At 28.7% G+C, this 8,204-nt stretch overlaps 1 long non-coding RNA gene across 1 annotated transcript; it reads left to right on the plus strand.

The window, feature by feature from the left end:
• The first annotated feature begins 401 nt into the window (after positions 1 to 401).
• LOC136078999 (uncharacterized) lies at positions 402 to 1,149 on the plus strand. Its single transcript, XR_010637849.1, has 2 exons — positions 402 to 543; positions 879 to 1,149. It is a non-coding gene; the product is annotated as an uncharacterized LOC136078999 (long non-coding RNA).
• The last annotated feature ends 7,055 nt before the right edge of the window (positions 1,150 to 8,204 follow it).

An 8,204-nucleotide genomic window follows, 5' to 3' on the forward strand; every position in this document is an offset into this window, starting at 1 on the left:
AATTAAACTAGAGTTGCATTACGTTTAAAAACGTTTTCAACAATGAAATCAAAAAATTTAACCCAATATTTTTTGCTGGCGACGTGTTCATGTTTAAGTTTACCGGAAAATCTTGAATCGCAACTGGTTTAGAGTTTAGATCCAAAAGCAAAACACAAATTAAAGCTTCATTAGTGCAAGTGAAATAGAGTAGCTTCACTAAAATAGGTTAATTGTAGCTTCATTAAAACAGGTTAATTGTAGTTTTGTATATAGGCAGGTGAAATTATTGTTATGTTTATCGTTAGAAGTTCCAAAGACCTTTTACACGTTTTATTTATTTAACTATTAGTTAAACACTCATATTTAATTGGTTTGTTTGGTTTTAAAAAGTATAAAATCTGGATAATTCATAGCTTAAACTACATTTGTGTAAAAGAATACAATTCTGTTATAAAAATGAGGTTCATGTTGCAAATTCTTCTTGCTTCTATCCTCGTTCTGATCCCGACAATAGAAAGTTTTGCTGGAGGACGAGGCCCTGGAAAGGATGAAAAAACCGAGGTATGATGGTTTTTAATTTTTAAAGACACTTCTTTTTTAAGTTAGTAGCATTAGAACTACAAATATGTGTACCTAATATAATACATATGCTTTCAAATATTACACACACACAAACACATACACCACGCACACGCACACACACACAAATGTATATATATACACACACTTTTTTTTTTAGGGCTCTTTAGTAATTTTCTTATTTTATGGGACTAAATTTTAGCAATAAAACAAAAAAACTGATTTAAAGCATTTAAAAGATTTGTTATATAATACCAAAGTGCTCAAATTACAAAGTAGGGAAACTTATTTTTTTATAGATTTTTTTTATTTTTTAGACCGATAATTTACTTGAGGTATTAGCGCATATTGACAGCAGAAATTATAGAAACAGAGAGTCTTACTACAAAATTGAAAACACCAGAGAGCTTTTAGATCAATGTTCGGTATTATGCGAACTCGCAAAAGATTATGAAATATGCGTTAAACAATGCAAGAAACAATTTGGTTTTTATCCATAAAATAAAGCAAGGATTATGTAATATATGTTTGAGTATCAAGGATTATGTAATATATGTTTGAGTATCAAATGTAAAACTGACATAGTAATTTTTGTAAATTGAATTTGTCAAAAATCCAAAAAGTTGACTTTAATTAAAAATTTGTTAACTATGTCAAAATTGATAAAAACCATAAAGTACAGTCTTAAATTTACTCAAGAGGGTTACTCAAAAACATACGAATGCATACAAGTAAAGAGGGTTTACAGAAAACGAATGTTTTTACTATCTCTCTCCTAAAACTTTCTTTCTTTTTTTTTAATCAACAATAGCAATGAATTTCGCGAGTTTAAAAAATCAATATTATGTTACGTAACAGAGTAATGTAGAATTAACTAAAAGTTTTTGCGTTGGGAAAGGAGGGGTTTGATTTTGTAACGAATAATGCGTACGCTGAAAGGAGGGGAGTCGTCGTAAGCATACAGATGCGAACAATACGAAAGAGGGTTTATAAATCAGTGGTTTTATTTCATATGTACTTTATGGATGCAGATTGTCAAGAGAAAACCGAAACTAATACCAGTCAGTTTCTAAGAACATGGCTCATCATTTATATTTTGCAAGTATATAACGTTTTCATAATACTAACATTTTACTTAAGTTTATAATAAATTTTTAAAAGAAAGTTTTCTTTATTCATTTAAATTTAACTGTAAATAAAAAAATGTAATGCTGCAATTTTAAAATTAATTACCCTTCCATTAAATTTATCTGATATTATATTATTTAAAAATTGACGGTTAATGCAAAGATTATTAGGTTTGAAACGAACTCTGGATATATATTCGCGTCACAGTAAGGAAGGAGGCGTGAACTTCCTAGTTAAATGCACTTCCGCGGTACTCTGTGACGAGACCTTTCGGTCTTCTTGGGGCACCTAAATAACAAAATAAAAAACAAATAGAAAGAAAAAAAATTCATCCCGGCGATTTGATGTGTATTAAAAATGGTACTTGATAAAAAAAAATTCATTCAACTTTGGTTATTGCTGTTACAACGAATACTTGCTAAACTTTGGTTATGAAGTTTAACAAATATTCGCTGCGCTTATGTGTGTATGCGTTTGTGCAGGCGCAAGTGTGTATGAGTAGTGAACGGAAATCTTTCGGCTTCGGCCGAAACCGAAACCGAAATTTCTGCTTCAACAATTTGTTTACTTTTCCTGTTTCGGCCGAAATTTCGGTTCAAACCGCAACCGAAATGAACCAAAACTTTTATAAGATTCTTTTAAAGTTTTTATATAGAGTGTGATCATGACGGTTTCCTAATTGTAATCGTTTGATAGTAAATCAATTTTTAATTATAACAATTGTAAAAATTTTAATTGAAATTACGTTACATAATAGTTTTAAGTTACTAATCTCAAATCATTCTTAAAACGAATTAACATTTAAGTAAAGCAACCCAAACCAATAGTTTCATCAAAAGTTTCTCAGTACTAAATTTTACAATGGAAAATAATCGATAAAAAACTGGTTTATGGAATCATTTTACCGTGACAGCTAGTGATTTCAAGTACGGAACTTGCAATATCTGCAATTTGAAAATATCTCGTGGATCGCACAATCCAAAACTTCAATCACTTAGCGGACTTTCATCACATTTAAGAAGTCATTTACTCTAAAAAATCTCCTAACTGAAAAAGCAATATATACAACTACCGGCAGTCCTGAAAATATACCAACCTCAGATCAAGTTGAGCCTATTACAATTAAAAAAAAGAACAATACCCTTGTTTGACACCAGAACAAAACAGCAGAGGGCTGAAATGTTGCAATTTACAATGCCTGGTTAGGTTGACAATATCTCAAAAATTGATTCAAACTCCAAAGAAGGTTTGAAGTTTCATAGATTTATATTAGAAAACAACATTAAAAGCAAAGTTTGTTTTGGCAAAAGTAGCATAGAGATTTCTTAGACATCCACCAACATCTACCGAAGTAAAAAGGTTGTTTTTAACTGCTGGAGGCATTTTTTCAAATTAAAGAAACAGACTTTTGCCAGAAAACATGAAAAATATTAGATATATATAAACAATTTTTTTAGCTTTAATTCAGTGATCATAAAAGGTTCAGGGATTTTAAGCATTTTTTTTCAAATTTCGGCCGAAATTTCGGTTTCGGTTTCGGCTACGGCTTAACTGAACCGAAATTTCGGTACTTTCGGTTTCGGCTCAAATTTCGGTTTCGGTCGATCACTATGTATGAGTGTTTGTGGAGGCGCGCGCGAGTATATGTGTGTCAAAAGAAGAGATTAATCAAATAAAACTTTTGTTTCATAAAAATAATAATAAGTTACAATTGAACTTGAAATGTTTAAATATTAGTTTGAGCCTGCAACATTTAACGTTCAAAACTTATGCCTTAAATCTTGCGTTTCAAAGTAAAAAAAACTTTATTCTTTGTGATAACGGTTCTTGATCCACTACTTTTTATCTTATTGACTAATGATTTGTCAGACACCATTGTACGTCATATAAAACTTAATGCCGATGATGGTAAAATTATCGGAGTCATCAAATCAAGGTCAACAAGACTGCAAGATATCACCCTTTTTCAAGCTGACATCAATAAAATAGTTGACTGGTTGCACAAGTGTCTAATGCCTTTTAACACCAATAAATGCACATTTATGCATGTTGGACGCATTAACGAGTCAACACACGCATACACAATGACGCAGTCAAATGGAACTCGTTGTACATTGAAAGAAACAATAGTTGAACGAGACTTTAGGATTATTGTTTCCAGTGACTTAAACGTCAAAACTCAAGTCGAAACAGCAGTCTCAATTGCAAGCCAAATGTTTTACCGTATCTAAAAAATTTTCTTAGCCACAGACTAGTTTTATAGAAAACACTGTACCTTGCATACATTTGTCCACATCTAGATTTAACAGTACAGGTTTGGTCTCCTCACCTAAAAAAGGATTTTGCAATGATAGAGAAAGTCCAAAGACGTGTAACGAAAACGATATCTGAGATAAAACATCTACCATATGAAAAAAGATCACAAAGGCTGAAACTAACATCACTTGAGGATCACAGGAAAAGATGTGACCTATTCAAACAGTTCAAATTTTCTTACCAGATTGATTAAGTCAACTTTCACTTCCCTCAAACTCTTCTAAATAAACAACAAATTACAATCTCAAATTACAATCACTAATTTTGAAATAAATAAAATAAAAAATAATCAAGCAAAAAAAAGTTTATGCTTTGTGATAATCAAGTAAATATTAATTAAAATGTTAAGCAAAGATTTTACTCTTCTGTATTTTTTATTCTACCAAACTTTAATAGTAGTTGTATTTTGTGTGAAAAAAATTTTGCGTTACACAAAGACCACCGTATTATATTGCCGTCAAGCAACACACGTTCAGAAAAACTACAATCATTTACGCAAAATTGAAGCTCTCGGCATACTTTCATGTCTATCAAATTTTTGAATATCTTTCTTTGTTCTCTAACACAAGAAATTTCAAACTCTAACACAAATTTTTGTGTTCTCTAACACAAAAAAGTTTAAACAAAAGTTCAAAAGCATTCAAATAACTGTCTTGTCTCCTACGTCATCGTTACAACGTTTTACTTTCATTTTTTTTCTTCTATTGTACACACTGAAAAAAAGTTTCTCAAGTTGGTTGCAAACCTTCATTACTTTAGTAATAAACTGGATTTTTTTAGTGTTTCCAGATATTTATGTTAGAGTTAGCGAAATATCGTATTGTTCGGTTTCCTGCTAAACAAATTTAATTTGTTTTTAATGAAATATTACACATGTCTTCAATCGTAAAAAAGAATGTAAATGTTTTTTATTTAGACATTTAAATATTCTAAAGAGGAATCTTCACACTGTGTCGATTTTATTATGGAATATACAAACCTATGTCGTCAAAATTAGTATAGCCAAATATTTGAACAAATGCAAAATGGTTTGTTATCGAAAAAACGAATTGTATAAGAACTTTAGAGATAAATTGAAATTAAACAATTTGAATGTTTATATTTTATATATGCTATGCATGATTATTTATGAATCCATATGAATCCAAAAGCATTTCAGTTTAATTTTGAGGTGATGAAAAGTACTGTTAATTTAAATTATGTTGATTGTTAATGACTTTGATCGATCGTAAGTTGGGTTTTTAATACTATTATGTATACTGTTGCGTATACTTTTACTGTTGTTCCGACTAGGCGATCTGAAACAATTTGGTTTCGCATACCTTTAGTGTAGATATTATGATAAAATTGGTCGTCTTTGCACGCCTTGAAACGCCTCGGAAATGAATTTAAAAACTTTATTCTCATTTTTCGAGTAATTTTGATATAAAAATGTAAACAAAATATTGTGCACACAATAATATAATATTAATGACAATAAAGAACAACATTTAAACAGCGCTTATAGTTGTAGATTTTTGGAACACCTATTTTATTATTTGTAAATAGTTTATGAAAACTTTTGACAGCTTATATTTTCATGTTTTCTTTGGATATTCAAAAAGCACTATGATAAAGCTTTCCCGGTGATAACAAAAATTAATAAAACTAAAACATTTATAAATCCCTGGATTACACCATGAATAATAAAATCATCAAGACAATCAAAACGTCTTTTGAACGTTCAGAAGACGTCTTTTTAGGACCAAATGTTGACTGGGGGTTGTATGAAGTATTTCTGAAAAAAAGAACTTATGAAAATGAATTAAGGTATAAAAAATATAAAGGTCACTTTGAATCAATTATAAAACTTTCAAAGAAGTTATACTAAGTTATACTTCAAAGGCGATACTCAAAAAACGTCATTAAGGAAGAAATTGAAAAAAAAAAATTTAAGCTAAATGGTCTTCTAAAAAAGCTAAATTACCATCATCAAAATATTACGAAAGAATCTAAAAAAATTTAACGAGAAACATTTAATAAAATATTACAAAACTATTAAAACATTTAACGAGGTGTTTGTCAACGTAGGTTTAAATTTAGCAAAATTAAAACGCAGTGAGTTTAACAATGAGAAAAGACTCCTACCAAATCAATAATGGAAAATGCTGAGTTAACTGAAAAAGAGTAACCAGATGCTGTGCGTTCATTAAAATTAAATAAAGCACAAGAATTTGATAATGTTAGCAGTTATGTTAAAATTAAATGTATTTTCTACATTAAAAAAATTCTTTTGCATATATATTTAATCTTTCTTTTAAACAAGGAATTTATCCGAAAAAAACTTAAAATTGCAAGGGTAATGCCAGTTTTTAAATCTGGAGATGGTACTAATATTTCTAACTATAGACCTATTTCCATTCTTCCTTGCTTCTCGAAAATACTAGAACGCATTATGTATAACAAATTATACTCATTTTTAGAAAACAAGAATATTCTCTAATGGCTTCAAAACAGGGCACTCTACTAATCATGCAATTCTTCACCTCACTCAGATTATTTTTCAAGGCTTTGACAAAACAAGTTCACTGTAGGTGCTTTCATAGATCTTAGTAATGCGTTCGACACTGTTGATCATAGTATTTTAATTAAAAAACTAGAAAACTGGGGAATCAAAAATATAAACAAAAGCTTGCTTTAAAAGCTACTTATTTAATAGAAAACATATTTATTATATATATTTATATAAACAATATATTTCATTCGACTATCAATATGACAATTACTTGCGACGTTCCTCAAGGATCTATATTAGGACCACTTTTATTTTTAACTTATGTTAATGATTTAAGCAAAGCCTCTAATATTCTGATCTTATTTGCTGATGGCACAAATTTATTTAATTCTCACAGTGATATAACAACATTACTAAAAACTGTTAACATTGAACTTTTAATGCTAACCGAATGGTTAAATATAAATAAACTTTCAATTTAAACTATTTTTCATTGCCTCCATAAAAAAGATAAAATCTCTCTTGCACTTCCAAAACTTATTATTGGAGAATACATCGTAAAAAGAGAATGTTTAATGAAATTTTTAGGTGTAATTTTAGACGAAAACATAAATTGAAAAGACCACATTAACAAAATTGAAAATAAAAATTCTAAAAATATCGGACTTTATAAAGCAAAACTATACTTAGATCAATCATGTTTGAAATACATATATTTCTTATTTATTCATTCCTATCTAAATTATGCAAACATTGATGGTGCAGCACCAATAAAACAAAGACAAAAAAGCTATTTAGCAATTAAAAACATGCCATTAGAATATAATCAAATGCACGCCATCTCTAACATTCAAGACTATTGTTTAACAATCTAGAAATATTTAATTTGTATCAAATAAATGTATATCATCTTCTAATTTTCATGTATAAAACTAATGATAATACAATACGAAATATCTTCAAACCATTATTTAATAAAATTCAACTCAAACACGTGACTAAATATTCAAGAAAAAACTTTGTTCAACCCAAAACTATATATGAGTCCACCAAGTTCTCAATAACTATTAGAGAACCTAATGTATGGAATAAGATAATTAGTAATGATATTAAAACACTTTCAACTCTTGAACAGTTTAAACAAAAACTAAAACTATTACTTTTAAATAATGAACAAATAGAGAATAATTTTTAAAACTTTAATTTGAATTTTTAGTATTTTTAATATTAATTCTCTTACATTTCTTTTCGTTGAATAAATATTTTTGGTAATGAAATTACCAAAAAACAAGGGACTTGGTGATAAGACAAATCTGTCTTAACATCAACCAGTCTTCTCGTCCTTGCCATCTTTATATGTATTATAAAACACGGAACTTGTAAATATTTGCACGACTAAATAAATGAATTTAAAAAAAATGTTAACAAGCTTAATATTGTAAGTATAAAATGTAAAACAAGTTGTGAATATAGGTAACATAGGTAGCTATCAAGAACCCTCCCCGAATTTAGAGAAGAATCATTATGGTTTTGAAACCATGTTTTTAGCAGAAATTTACCTCGTGTTAAAATATAAGTAAAATTAATAGTGGAAACATCAAGAAGTTTTGATTATTTATTTTTTACTTTACCAATGTCACTTCATAAATTTTCATTTTCAGTAATATGACTCATAAATACACACCAAGTAGAAAAATAAATTTAA

The sequence above is a fragment of the Hydra vulgaris genome, chromosome 04 (genome assembly GCF_038396675.1).
Source record: "Hydra vulgaris chromosome 04, alternate assembly HydraT2T_AEP".
Lineage (NCBI taxonomy): Eukaryota > Metazoa > Cnidaria > Hydrozoa > Anthoathecata > Hydridae > Hydra > Hydra vulgaris.